This window comes from Eptatretus burgeri, chromosome 8, assembly GCF_056783735.1.
Source record: "Eptatretus burgeri isolate ZD-2024b chromosome 8, Ebu_testis_v1, whole genome shotgun sequence".
Classification (NCBI taxonomy): Eukaryota; Metazoa; Chordata; class Myxini; order Myxiniformes; family Myxinidae; genus Eptatretus; species Eptatretus burgeri.
The window spans coordinates 46,345,430-46,360,585 of NC_140968.1; the positions used below are offsets into that span (position 1 = coordinate 46,345,430).

At 40.8% G+C, this 15,156-nt stretch overlaps 1 long non-coding RNA gene across 1 annotated transcript in view; it reads right to left on the reverse strand.

Annotated features, from left to right (window-relative positions):
• LOC147021663 (uncharacterized) overlaps window positions 1-15,156 on the reverse strand; it is an 82,915-nt gene that overhangs the window by 17,027 nt on the left and 50,732 nt on the right. Inside the window, exon 2 of the long non-coding RNA XR_015060594.1 lies at window positions 3,812-3,892. This is a non-coding gene — a long non-coding RNA (uncharacterized LOC147021663). The remainder of the gene's footprint in view (window positions 1-3,811; window positions 3,893-15,156) is intronic.

Consider the following 15,156-nt stretch of genomic DNA (forward strand, 5'->3'; position numbering starts at 1 on the left):
GTTTATTTTGTGCAAAACCTTAATAATAAAGTTGTTCCATCTTCTTTTTTAATGTGCCTCTATGCTGGCTATGCATTTTTTAGCCTTGGGAGTAAGGGGGTAAATGGCGAAATGCATCAAGCCGATGGGGGTAAATGATAGAGGAAGGGTTGAGAATCACTGCTCTAGGGTATGTTTCCAAAACCATATATATATATATATATATATATATATATATATATATATATATATATATATATATATATATATATATATATATATATATATACTGAAACGTAAAAGAAACTTACCACTTGTTTGAATGTAATAAAATTGTAACAGTTCAAAATAAAACAAACTAACAATTGCTAATTGAAACATTGGCATTTTATTGATGACATGTCAAGTTTTTGACCAAGATACACCATCTCATAAGTTTGTTCTACAGTACAGAACAGCACAGGGTGCAATGTCAGTCCCCTTTCAATAGTGTGTGTGGCCACCATTGTTTTGGATACAGGCAGTGCATTGTCGGCGCATACTGCCTACCAGTCTTTGGATGGATTGCTGCTGGATTCTCTCCCACTCAGTCCTCAATGGCTGAAGCCATCTGACTTAGGACCATCTGCCTGTCCTGCCTTGCAGTGGTGACTCTTGGCCTCCCTGATCGTGGTCTGTCATCTGCAAAGTTGTGGAGGGTTTCTCTGTCCACCAGGGCCGATATTGTCTGGTGTGAACAGCCAAGGCGACGTGCCACCTCACGGTAGCTCAATCCGCCTTGCAGTATGCCCAAGGCACACTGCCGTTGATCCCTTGACAATCGTGGCATGTTGATTGAAATGCCCATTTTGCACTGACCTTTTTTAAGCCAATATCAAGACATCACGTGCAGCTCATTAAAATCATCCCGTACCCCTTGGCTAATCACTGACAGTCAAAACGGCTGTTCAACAGCTGTGCTATGAAGTGACCATTGAAGGTTCAAGTGACCATCCGTGACCATTTTGTCTGACAGTGAGGACACTATTGTCCACAAATAAGTTCACACATTTACTACATGCAGTGTTATTGTTGATATTTGAAGGTTTATTAGGTGGTACGTTTCTTTTGCGTTTCAGTATATATATATATATATATATATATATATCTTCTTCTTCTTCTTCTTCTTTCGGCTGCTCCCGTTAGCGGTCGCCACAGCGGATCATCCATTATGATCCGCATAGTGATTTGGCACATGTTTTACGCCGGATGCCCTTCCTGACGCAACCCTGGTCACCTCTTACAACACAGGGATATGGTACACCTATTTTAACCGGGGTATACACCAGCCCAGTATACTGGTACTCATTTCGCCGACCTCGGAAGGATGACAGGCTGAGTCAACCCCCTGGTGTATTAATTCAGTGGCTCAACGGGGCTTGAACTCAGGACCTCTTGGATCCCAAGCCGCTGCCCTAACCACTGCGCCAACGCCAGGCTATATATATATATATATATATATATATATATATATATATATATATATATATATATATATATATATATATATATATATATATATATATATGTTGTTCATCTTTCGGCTGCTCCCGTTAGGGGTCGCCACAGCGGATCATCCGTTATGATCCGCATACTGATTTGGCACAGGTTTTACGCCGGATGCCCTTCCTGACGCAACCCTGGTCGCCTCTTACGACACAGGGATCAGGATTTGGGTTTCGCCATGATTCCGGGCTGCTCTACAACCCTGCCCAGTGCAGAGCCCCCGTCCTCAAGCGATCCTCCAACCCAAGCCTCCGAGTAGCCGGATTACAGGCGCACGCCACTACGCCCGGTACATATATGTATATATATATATATATATATATATATATATATATATATATATATATATATATATATATATATATATATATATATATATATATATATTCTTAAAAAGGTGTGGATGAGTTATGACAAAAGTATATGGATGAGTCAGTTTGGTGACAAGAACAAGCTGATAAGATTTTGGTTCAGGTCCGAATGCAGATCCGGCCTATCAGTGGGATACAAAACGTAACGTGTTCAGCCTGGCGGAGGTATGTGCTCTACCAAGTGCCATTGTAGTTTGATCATGAATTTCAGAGATGATGGCCTGTGATTTGATCATGAATTTCCTGGATGCTTGCCTGTGATTTGATTTAAGGATGCATTTCACAGATGCTGGCCTGGGATTTCATTTGATCAGGAATTTCAGTGATGCTGTTCTGTGATTTGATTTGATCATGAATTACAGAGATTCTGGCCAGTGATTTGATTTGATCAAGTGACAGGAATTGTGGGTTTGGTGGAGAGTCAACTCCATAAGACACAACGTTCATGTTTCAGTGACTAGTTTTCTTAGAGCTTGCTGAGATGATGGATAGATCACTTTGAAAATGTTGATCACATGCTAATAAAAGATTGCCCGTGAAAACAAGAGAAGTGAGGTCAAGTCTACACTCAGGGAGACTTATTGGCAATGTAAGCCATTACATGTTGAAATAGATTTCACGTTGAAATACTCTGCATTTCTACACTATCTACCATGCTGACAATATGCAATTTGCTCTTCACTATTTACCATGCTGACAGTGTCCAAACTTGGTGTGCAATGTGCTTGTATCTTGATATTCTCCCTAAATGAAAGCATCAATCTTAATTAGTTGACTCGTATGAATAAAAAGGGATCTGGATAATTATTTTTTCCACTGCAACCCAAAGCAACAACTTTTGAGATAGACATACACATGTAGAAAGACAAGTATGATCAATCAAAATCGGTGCACATCTTTTCAGAGAATAAACCAACTTTGCTCACCAAGCCAGAAACCAATACCCCACACCAGCACGGCGTGTTATTAAATTGACCCTCAAGCCACCCTGTGTACATTCCAGAAGCCTCTGCTGTGGTAAGCTCCCCCCCCCCCCCGGGAGGCCAGCAGGTTTTGTGGCTGCTCAACCCTGCCTTGCAACTGAAGTAAAATCAAAATTTTCTACAAGATAAAAATATCGTGGATTTAACACTAATCGCAGATATATGTGCTTAAATCAAAAGATGTCTCACCAACAAACTCTGTCAATCCATGAGAGATCTGTAAAATTATTTCGGCCTCCACTATAGTCCAAAACAAGTACAATTTCCATTTTGTGGTGGGTGTGGAAAGGGCACACGAGGGAGATTGTTGAACCATGTCAACATTTTATAAGCTACTATATGTGCAGTTTATCTAATTTTATTAACAGTTAATGTACTCTGAACTTTGAGCATACTGATGAGGTCCTTGTAATGCCTTCCCTGAGCTGGATATGTGGTAGACCACAGGCCTTTGTCTATGTCATAAAGGTGTCAAATTGGGTTTTGGAAATGGTCTAAAAGAGAGGCACCCAGATCTCTCGACAGGGATGTAGTCATTGTTACACCTCCCATCGGCATGTCACCATAATCCTGTACTTTTATTTTTGTTTCATTGCACACGATTGGCATGAGTACTGTTTGAATATCTGACCAGGATGCAGAAATGGCTTTGCTAGTACATGTGACTTATGAGAGCTGTATGATTTGTTGAGCAAAAACGAATGGAAATTGGTCCATTTTTTGGAACATGCAAAAGGTGTTGCCATGTGAGGAATTTTAGAAATTCCATTTCACAGATTTCCCAAAGTGATTCAGAGGCGCAATGAACAGAGATGGGGACAATATGAAATGTAGTGTGAGAGTCTGATTAATCACTTGCCAGTATGACCTAAAAAGAGGTGGGAGAAAGTGGAGACATTCAACATCTCCACTATCCTCAAAAACTACGCTCACCTTTTTGAGTTGTGCATTGTATACAGCAATGCTGGATTGTGGATGGTCCAGCGACAGCAGCACGAGTCAGTGAATCACAGCCTGAGGAGAAAGAAAATAATGTTATGATGGCAGTAAGGTCGGGGTCTTTCACTCGAGAGCAGTTAATGCATGGAAAAGTCTCTCTGGAAAGGTATTGGCAACAAAAACAGTAGATAGGTTTAAGTTTGAGTGAGATTTGTATCTCAAAGCATTTTGGATAGAGGGGTGCATGGATATTGGCAAGAACAGGAGGTAGCTGAATGATGGATCAGTGATTAGATACATGTGCAGTGATTGTGATGCCTGTGAGAGGGTCTCATCAAAAGATGAATGTGCTGTCAGCATTTGTTTATTCCTCATCTCACAATAGTGCTTGTTCCTTTATACTGTAATTTTTAATAATAATATGATATATATATATATATATATATATATATACATATATATATATATATATATATATATATATATATATATATATATATATATATATATTGCGGCCCAGGGTTCAAGGTTTGATACGAAGAAAGCGCTCGAGGTCCTCCCGAACACCCGGTCCTGAGGCCACCAGCCGCAGATAACTCTGCAGCTCGGCAGGTTGGTAATCAACCACAAACGCTAAATGCTTCCGCCAATCCTGGCAGGGTTATCACTACTTCATGTGTTACCTTACCTTTGGATGGCAGTATCAAGGGGGGGCTCATGCCCTTGATGCATACTTGTCTTATCTTATCTGAACAGGTGCAGATGAGTGGAGCTGCCAAGTACTCAACGGTTACCGTGTAGCGCATTGCAATGTTTATCAACAACAGTAGGGTATAACTTTCTTGCTAACATTACATGTAGACTGCACTGGACCAATGGAGGAAGACACTATGAAGAAGGGTAAGGAGGAGGAAAACTGAGGGTGTCTAAGGTGTGTGGTTGTTGGTGGTGCAAAGTGATGTGCAGAGAGGAAACTGTGAGAGATGTGGATCAGTAGGCCTGGGTAATGGCTGATTCTCTTTTCATGAACATGCGTCCACAGTAGATGAGACAAAAAAGGAAAGAAAAGAACGTGTGAGAAGATCAGCTCAATGAAGTACAAGGAAGTCTGTAAGCGTAATGAACCACGTGACTGATGATGTCATCCATTTTTCCCCCACATACAATTTCGCTCGAGCAGATAAAGTGTTCACCATATGCAATTATGATGTCAAAACGAAGCCACTTATAACATTATCAAAAAAAATCACACTTGTTTCCCACAAGGAGTATTTCACATGTGCCAAATTTCAATTTTTTCCATGGAGCGGTTTCAGAGATACAGAGGTCCAATGTTTTTCCTTTTTTCAAACATGGCTGCCACACCAAGTGGCCTATGACGTCATGATTATCATAAAAACATTCCATGTGAGTCATCAAACCTCATGCGAAAATTTGTGTCAATTGGGTAAGCAATTGCAGACAAAACAGATAATTAGCATGGATGGATGTACATACAGACGGACGGACAACCCGAAAACATAATGCCACTGGCGACTTCGTCAACAGAGGCATAAAAATTGTAAAAACACACAGGGATGAAATCTCAAAAAAAACAACCGAGCAAGGTAGGAATGACACCACATTTCGATGCCACAATATGACATCACAATCCTCTTCTGAATTACCATCACATCTTTTGACATTTTACTTTTTTGTGGAATTGTGATGGAACAACGTAAGCAAAATTTCTAAAATCGTCAATTTTCATCTGATATACGTGAAATTTGAACAGGGCTTGCACATTATGTCACTAAATTCAACCACCAATTATTTTGAGGTCACAAAGGCCAAAAGTTCAACATAGGTCAAAGGTCGACAACTTAGGTGAGATTTCTAAAATCTTTAATTTTCATCTGATTGAGTTGAAATTTGAAGAGGATTTGCAGATCAGGTCACTGAATTCAACGAACAAGTATTTTTGAGGTCAACATATGCCAAAAAGTCAACATAGGCCAAAAATCGATGGCCATTTCTAAAATTGTCAATTTTCATCCATTTGACTTGAAATTTGAAGAGGATTTGTATATTTTGTCATTGAATTCAACCGCCAATTATTTTTTAAGGTCAAATGTATTTTATGGATTTCGCAAGTATCGTGCTACGCATGACATCTTTCTATGTTTCGGGAATTTTTTAAAGTAATAAAATGCTTTATATTTCCTATATTTTGTTATTTTGGTTTGGATTAAATCCATCTGTTATTGAATTTGGCTTACGGTACATTCTACCCTCCCACCTCAATCCTGGCTTTTGGTTCGGTCCACTATGTGGAACACCACATACGCGAAATGATGTGATTATCATTTAAAACGAAAAAATTGAATGCTAAATGTTTGATATGTTTTGTTATTTTGGTGTGGATTAAATCCATCTATGTCATTAAGTCCTTGTTTCAGTTGATTTGGGGGATGGTTTACATATGCTGGGGGATGGTTTAGATACCTATCGCTTTTGGAATGCTACTGTCAATTTTCGCCCCTTCCCAAAATCCTGGCCTGGTTTGGTTGTGTCTACATTTACATTGGATTTCTTTTTGTAATAAAACGATTAATGTGCAATATATTTTTAAATTATAGGTTGTGTGCAGTAGCCCAGAGACAAAGTAACTTCCTTGCATTGGAATCAACATCATAGCTTTGGCAGTTATTGAGTTAGGTCAGGCTACAGTTTTACATTGTTTTGAGAGGGGAAGAAGTACAAATTGGTTATTTAGCAATCTCTCACTGTGGTAGTTTAGCGATGTATTCTGGCATCTTTTTAAATCTTGGTCATTCAGAAAACACTCGAGAATAAAAGGTATGGCTTTGAAATGCTTATGACTTGACTCTATAGTAGTTTAAAAGCATATAATTGCATATACATTTGAATGGGTGGCCATTTTTTCCCATATCATCCTTCTATATGGAGCACTACCATACTCCATGATCTATTTATAAAAATAAATGTGTGTTTTGATTAATTAAAACACCCCTTTTGAAGGTAATTAACAGCCTTATTTAATTGTAACCTTTATCAGGCGCATCCTCGGTCACCACTCTTTATGGGGTCTTAAGGCATATCCTGGGTAACCTCACTGGGGTCTGAAGCCGCAATGTGTTTTTGGCCTGCTCAACCATGCCTTGACTTGGAACAGGCCGCAATGAATTCTTAACAATAAGGTATTTTTTTTTCCACTTTTCTCACTCATATTATCGAATACCTGTTCATCATAGCTACAAATTGCTGGGTACATTGCAATGCTTATAAACGTCCGGAAACAGCAGCATTCGTGGCTTTATTTCATTTCCGCACATGCACTAACCTCAAAAATCTCTTAAACTAAGCTAAATTAGAAAATTTAAGCTCCAGAATCAAACTTAGAAGCACTTCCGACTCATAAAAAAAGTGTTCACTTGTCCGATTCAGAAATATTTGACATTTTGTGCATCTCCGGGAGGTGTATGATTAATATGACAGTTCGGTGATTGCGAATCGCGTGCCAAGTGAGCCGTTTGTTATCAAACATTTTGCTGGAGTGGTTGAGCCACTTGGTGTGCGCTCTACAATATTCGCACTATCACTGAATACTGTATGTTGATTGACTTGAACAAAGTTCAGGGGCTTCCCATGTGTGTTGTTGGCCACGTGTTCTGTGGTACAACAGGCGATGGCTGGCTCACTGAAATGTGAAATGTTATTTTCCACGACATTTCCCCTTTTTGTATGTTCTTCCACAATACGACCCGTCACTTTGGCAAAGATAAATACAAATTAAAATTAAAGGTTTTGTTTTTAAAAGTTTCTTCAACTGTTTCATGGATTGCTTGGTTAAGCCACTTGGCACACCTTCAAGTTTCAATTGTGAAACCGTGCCTCTGTACTGGAGGTAGGAAGGTAAAACAACTTATATGATCAAAATGAGTAAAAAATGTTTTCAGTTCAGAAGTATCAAATCGCCACATCACGGCAAGAAAGCCGAGAGTTACGCATGCTCGCTCTGTGTAGCCTGGGTTTGAATCCCGATCCAGCCATAAACTGTCATCTTAGTGTTTCACAGGCAGGGTGAGTCATCAATGTGAGTGCCATCTCTCGGATGGATGATAAACTGGGCATTACCTCTGCCGGAAATCCTCACCCTTCTCCCTTCCTCAACTCCTCCCTCCCTCACCCCTCTCACTCCCTCACCTCTCTTGGGTGCAAAGGTCATTGCATGTATGAGCATGCATGCATGCAGGCAGACCTTTGCCAGGAAGATAGTGTGGGTCTTTAATGCTCCTGCCCAAATCTCACAGTGTGTGTGTGTGTGTGTGTGTGTGTGTGTGTGTGTGTGTGTGTGTGTGTGTGTGTGTGTGTGTGTGTGCCTGCGTGATTGATTGACTTCTTTTCTGCGAGTTTCAGAAAATGTGAATGGAGTCCTTCAGGACAGGCTTAAAGTATCCACCTTCATTTCGGTAAGTGGTCAAGATTCATGGACCAAGCTGTGAAGTTTTCTGTTTTCAAAGTTTTATGCTGAGGGCTCTCTTCAGGATTTCCACTGAGCCCAGGACAGCTTCCAACTGTAGTTTGTTTGTAGTAATATTCCCAGGGATGGTTTTTAATATCTCTGTGAGGTTCTTCATCATCATTCCCACAGCTCAAGCTATCACTGGTACAACTTGGCATTCTTCAGCTTCCAGGATCTTTTCACTTCATTCTTGAGGTCTTGGTATCTCTCTTCTCTTCTCTTCTCTTCCCCTCCTCTCCTCTCCTCTTCTCTTCTCTTCTCTTCTCTTCTCTTCTCTTCCCCTCCTTTTCTCTTCTCTTCTCTTCTCTTCTCTTCCCCTCCTCTTCTCTTCTCTTCTCTTCTCTTCTCTTCTCTTCTCTTCTCTTCTCTTCTCTTCTCTTCTCTTCTCTTCTCTTCTCCTCTCCTCTCCTCTCCTCTCCTCTCCTCTCCCTCTCTCTCTCTCCCCCCCACCCCAACTTCATATCAGCAAAGCAACAGGTTGTATTTGCCAGTATATAACAAATGTTAATTTGTCATTGCGTCAGTCCATCTCCTCCATAACTCCAAAACCATGAAACCTAGCAGCCCCAAACTTTGCAGGCAGACAAAGGGAACTCCACGGTAGTGCATTAATTAAAATTGGGTGTTGGCTTAATTGAAACACCCCCTTTTAAAGATAATTAACGGCCTTATTTAAATATTGTTTATCAAGGCATTGTCCTTGATGTGCCCTGAGTCAGCCCTCTGTCAGATTGCTATGGTCTTAATTCACCCTTTTGTTCAGCCTACTCAAAAACGCTCAAGTTAGAACAGGCCACAATGGTTTCTTAACAATAAAGCAATCATTATTAAATCACTCATATCATGGAATGCCTCATCTTCAATCCTACGAATTGCTGGATACATCACAATGCTTATAAATGTCTAGAGATGCCAGTGTTCATGGACTTATTTCATTTCCACAAATGTAATAACCTCTAGAATATCTTCAGCTGAGCCAAATTCCAAAATTTATTAACTTCTTAATTGACCTCAGAAGCAGTTCCAACTGTTATATTTTTAAAAAAAAAAAACGTTGATTTGTCCAATTCGGATATTGTTTGACATTCAGACATCTTTTGACGTTGTCCCATCACAATCCCACAACAAAAGTTAAATGTCAAAAGATATCATGATGCTTAATCAGAAGAGCAGTGTCGTATTGTGGCATCGTAATGTGGTGTCATTCTTGTTCGTCTTCTTCTTTATTCGTTCATCATTCTTCTCCTTCATCCCACCCAATCCCACAACAAAAGTAAAATGTCAAAAGATGTGATGGTCATCCAAGAGGATTGTGGTGTCGTATTGTGGCATGGTAATGTGGTGTCATTCCTACCTTGTTTGGTTTTTTTTTTTTTGATATTTCATTCCTCAATGTTTTTATATTTTTTTTCTTCATGGTTTTTTTTCTTGTAATATGTCACATCTGGTCATTGAAAAGGATCAGTCCATGCATGACATTATAACATGTTAGATCAGGTCATTGAAATGATCAGACCATACATGACATAACATGTTAGATCAGGTCATTGAAAGGATCAGACCGTGTATGACGTTATAATATGTTAGATCAGGTCATTGAAAGGATCAGACCATGCAGGACATTATAACATGTTAGATCTGGTCATTGAAAGGATCAGACCATGCAGGACATTGCAACATGTTAGATCAGGTCATTGAAAGGATTAGACGATGCACGAGATTATAACATGTTAAATCAGGTCATTGAAAGGATCAGACCATGAATGACATTATAACATGTTAGATCAGGTCATTGAAAGGATTAGACGATGCACGACATTATAACATGTTAAATCAGGTCATTGAAAGGATCAGACCATGAATGACATTATAACATGTTAGATCAGGTTATTGAAAGCATCAGACCATGTTCGATCAGGTCATTGGAAGGATCAGACCGTGCATGACATTATAACATGTCAGATCAGGTCAATATACAGGGTGGGGCATTTATATCTGACGGTCTTATTATCCTTATAACAATTTTGTTTCTAAACCAAATAAAGTAAAATTTCTTTACAACATAGGCACAAACGTCAAGTTTTTACAATCAATTTTTATTCTTTATTTCTTAAAAATTACATCACACAAATGGGCCCCTTTCAAATTCGTGCATTTACGACAGCGGATCATCATATTGTTCATCATCGGCGGATGGTTGCAGTGATGTTTGCTTTCAATTCATCGATCGATGTTGGATGTTCCTTATAAACATCGTCCTTCAGAAATCCCCACAGGAAGAAATCTGGTGGAGTTCAATCTGCCAAATCAAAGTGTGCCTCATCTGTCATGATGACCTTGTTTGTGAAATTGTCATGCTCATTGCATTTAAAAAAAAATTAAAAATTAAAAAAAATATACTCATTGCATTTAAAGTGCTCCATTATTAAAAATGTTTAAGTATTATCTGTAAAACAAAGAAAACAATAATTAGTTATGCCAAGACTTCTTCCAGCTGGAAAGATTGCAAATGTGTCACATATAAGTCCCTCACCCTGTATAAGATGTTAATCATTCTCTTGGTGGAGATTTGGGAACCATACTTCACCATTCTAAATTCCCAAAAATATAATTTACTTCCTTGAGGGTGTCGGGGAAGGCCAATCCCATGTCACAAAATCCCTTGTGGGATGGGGATATTATTTTGTAATAACATTATTCATTCATATTAAGCTGTTATAATCATTCATTTTGCGGTTACTTTTGTGTTGAGAAGCGGCCATGGGAGAAAACCACCATTAGCCGTATTAACAAGGGCATCCCCCATGGCAGAACACACCCTTGGGGGAGGGCGGCAAGTTATATCGCTACAAGCTCCACAGTTCCATCTCCATCATTCATGCGTGAACCGAAGACTCATATGTGGGCGGCTTTGTTCGCTAAAGATCCTTGCCACTTTCCTGGAGGCCTCGCAAGTCGAGATGGCTCTGATTTGTTCACCTGAGGGAGACGCGATAAATATCGGATTCCCTAATCACGTAGAGTATCCTTGAAACTTCTTTTCGCTTAATAGCAACTGTTAAAAAATGTAATTTTACGTTGGACAGAATTGACAGAAAACGTTTGTGGTTTTAATATTTTTTTTTACGTCCGGAAGGTGTGCCCCATCGGGTGACCCTTAGTCCCCCTGTCATGTTTGGTTGAGATTGGATAAGTAACCACCGAATGTATCGCAGTCAAAAAACAGTGAGACAGACAAACAGACACAATTGCGAATTTTCGTAAGAGAAATTGATATATTTACTTAACGTGGTGTAGATGTAGCACACGTTCTATGGGACAAATGGCATCCTTCCTCCTACATCAAAGTTCCTTGTGTAAAGGTCAGTGTCGTTGTGTCCACAAAATGTTTGGGTTAACAGTTCTTTTCTAATGTCTGAGTTTCCTTTTATACCTCTTGTAAATTTCCTTTCGACCCCAAAAGGGGTTTGTGGTTTTACCAGATAGATCACGCTTGAAGGCACCAAAATGAGACGAAAAGAGGTTTCCATTGCACCAATTATATTAAGGCGCAAATGTTTCCATTCATTTTTCACTCTCCAATATATTGATACAACATGGAATGTGTTTTGTGATGGAGTGCTCTTTTTGATTATGATTCCTCAGTGAAGAACCCCTTATAACCCCCATTATAGACGGATAATTATTCAGAATTGTTACCCATGTTTTTATGAATAAAATAAAAACCACTATTTCTCTTAATTTTGAAATTGTGGGAATATAAAAATCCATCAAAAATACATACATTTCTCGCAAGGCAGCTTATTGAAAGAAGTGTGCGTTAGTGTTGAAAGAAAAATTTAAATTGACCCTAAAACACAGACTTTCCAAAGGAATTTGATGTTGCATAACTAAATAAATGATGTGAACCTGCGATGCAGGAAAATAATTGTATTTGCCATTGTTGTGGCAGGATGACTTGGGGAGTCATCGCAACTATCTGATCCTTGGAATCTCTGGGCTAAATTGGATGGAAGTCATGTCAGAAAGAACATAGACGTTGTCAAACTTGTTGCTTCATTAGGATATCCAACTGGTAGGTAACCTCTGAGATGGCCTCGTCTATCTATTGAAACGAATGCATAATCTGACCGAGATTCAGTTACAAAATTTAGTTGCTGGTTGTGTCATTACTCGGGCAGGCTATTCTGCTGCTGCAATGCACCTGTAGATTTCACCATGGTACCAGGACACACCACAACTATTGTCTTGGATTACAATCCTGAATGGGTCACCACTCAGACACAGGAAGTCAGGGCAGGAACTTGGAATTTGTTCAGGGTGCCGGAAATAGCTCGCCTACTCTTCACCAAGGATACAGTGGGATCTTTAACGTCCACCAAGTGATGCTGGCAGACGGGACTCCCAGTTTAACATCCATCCGAGGGATGGCACACAAATTGATGAAGTACCCTGCCTGTGAAGCACCAGGATGACAGTTTATAGCTGGGCCGAGATTCGAACTCAAACGAGACTGCTTTGAGGCGAGTGTGCAGAAACCGACGTCTCGGTCTAGGCCATCCGACGTGATATGAATCTGATGAGAATAAATAAACTTTAAGGAATTAAGAACTTCTGCAAAAGGAGCGAGCTTTAAAATAAGAGCAACCTGAGAGGTCAGTGCAAAATGAGAGCAAATGATTCCAGAGATCTTAATTCGGTTTGAGACAAATTATGGAACGAGGCAAGGTTTCATGCTCCTTATGTTACTGATCCTGTCCTTGAGGCATTATCTAGCTGGAAGGTGCTGCTGAACTTCGAATAAGTGTACATTTTGCAGATGGTACATATTACAGCCACAAACACCCTTGAGACATATGGAATTGAAGTGTTAAGGTTTTAATGGGATGATTTAAAACATATTTGCATATATATCTTGTATACAATGTCGAGGCTCATATAAGATTAAACATAACATATAACAAAGGGAGCAGGAGACATGAGGGACGGCAGAGGGAAGGACAAAACAGTAGGGAACAGAGACATTAGGAAATCTGTGGAAGGGAAGAGGGATGGGGCGGAGATCATGGGATATACAAGATGGACACGACAGGGACTTTCAGGAAGGAAAACAGGGAATTTGAATGAGGTGGGTATGGGGTGGATAAACGGGGGTAGAAAAGATCAAGGTTTTGGATGGGGGAAGATATGAGGTGGTGATGAACAGCTGTTTTGAAGACCTGGAGGGAAGAGGAGGATTGAAGAGAGTGTGGCAGTTTGTTCCAAAGGTGGGGGAAAAAACAGGAATGAAAGAGTGAAGGTGAGCAGTGATTCTTCATTTTGGCAGTTTCACCAGAAGGGGGTTGTTGGTAGACTCCGAGGACCCTGTGGAAATATAGGGAGGACAGAGCGGGGGGGGGGGGGGGGGGGTGGGTGGGGGCAATGCCGAAGAGGGGATGGTTAAGTCAGGACTGGTATGGGAGCATGTGCCGGAGCAGTGTGTCACTGCGTCCTGTGCATCCACTTTCCGCCAGTATTCCAGGGACCTCCGTCTGGTCATCCCCAGACAGATGCCTGACCCAACCCCATCTCCTTGACATGCTGATAAACTTGCTGCAACCAGGAGGCACATGGTTGGCCCATTGGCCTCCTCCACTGACAAGGCCACATGTCCATACAGCCGCAGCTGACAAACTATACAGGAAACAAATGTCGAATGAGTCTCTCTCAGCAACCACTCATTAGACACAAAGTCTGACCTGTGATAGCCAAGGATTCTTCGAAGAGACCTGGTACCAAAGGAATTAAGTCGCCATCTCAGATCATTGGTCAGAGTCCAAGTCTCACATCCGTGGAGCAAGACTTGAAGCACCAAGGACATGAAGACTCGGACTTTCGTCCTCCTGCACAGGTACCGACAGTGCCACACCCCATGATTAAGTGAATCCATGACTCCCCAGGCCCAACCCAGAGGTCCATTGAACTCTGGCTTATCACCATCAGGGACATGAATATCACTGCCAAGGGAAGTAAATCTCTCTGTGACCTCAACATCCTCACCACAAACAGGTACAGACAAGATAGCAACATCCAAGGTGTCATTGAAAGGCTGGATCTTAGTTTTGACTCAGGAAACCCATAATCCCAGTGGCTTTGACTCCTCATTCAGCAACGCGAGGGCCTCCAAAAGGATATCCAGAGTCTCTGCAAAGATGACTGCATCATCTGGGAAATCAAAGATATAGATCTTGACATTCCCAAATGATGCACTGCATCTTGATCTCTCTGACATTCTACACGGAATCTCATCCATGCAAATGCTAAAAAGTGTGGGAGCCAGTACACTCCCCTGTCAAACTCCAGTAACAACTGGGAATAAGTCAGAGATGGTATCAGCACATCTCACAGCACTCTCAGTATCAGAGTATAGTTCAGACATCAGATTGATCGAGCCTGGTGTTGGCTTAATGGTTCGGGTGGCGGCTTCCTCGATCCTCGAGTCCTGAGTTCAAGCGTCGTTGGGCCGCTGAAATAATACACCAGGGAGTTAACTCAGCCTGTCATCCTTCCGAGGTCGGCAAAATGAGTACCAGTGTGTGCTGGTAGAGGGGCACTGCATCAGCGACACAGTCGCGCTTCCAATAAATTATAGCTACCCTGGCAGCTGAGCTGCCATATGCAAGAAGAAGAAGAAGGAGATCAGATTGATCAGTTTTGGTGGCACCCCATAAAAACCAAGAATCCTCCAGAGGGTATCCCGATTCACTGAATCGAACAATTTACAGAGATCAACATAGGCTGCAAGTAGCCCCTGCCAAAACTCTCATCTGTGTTC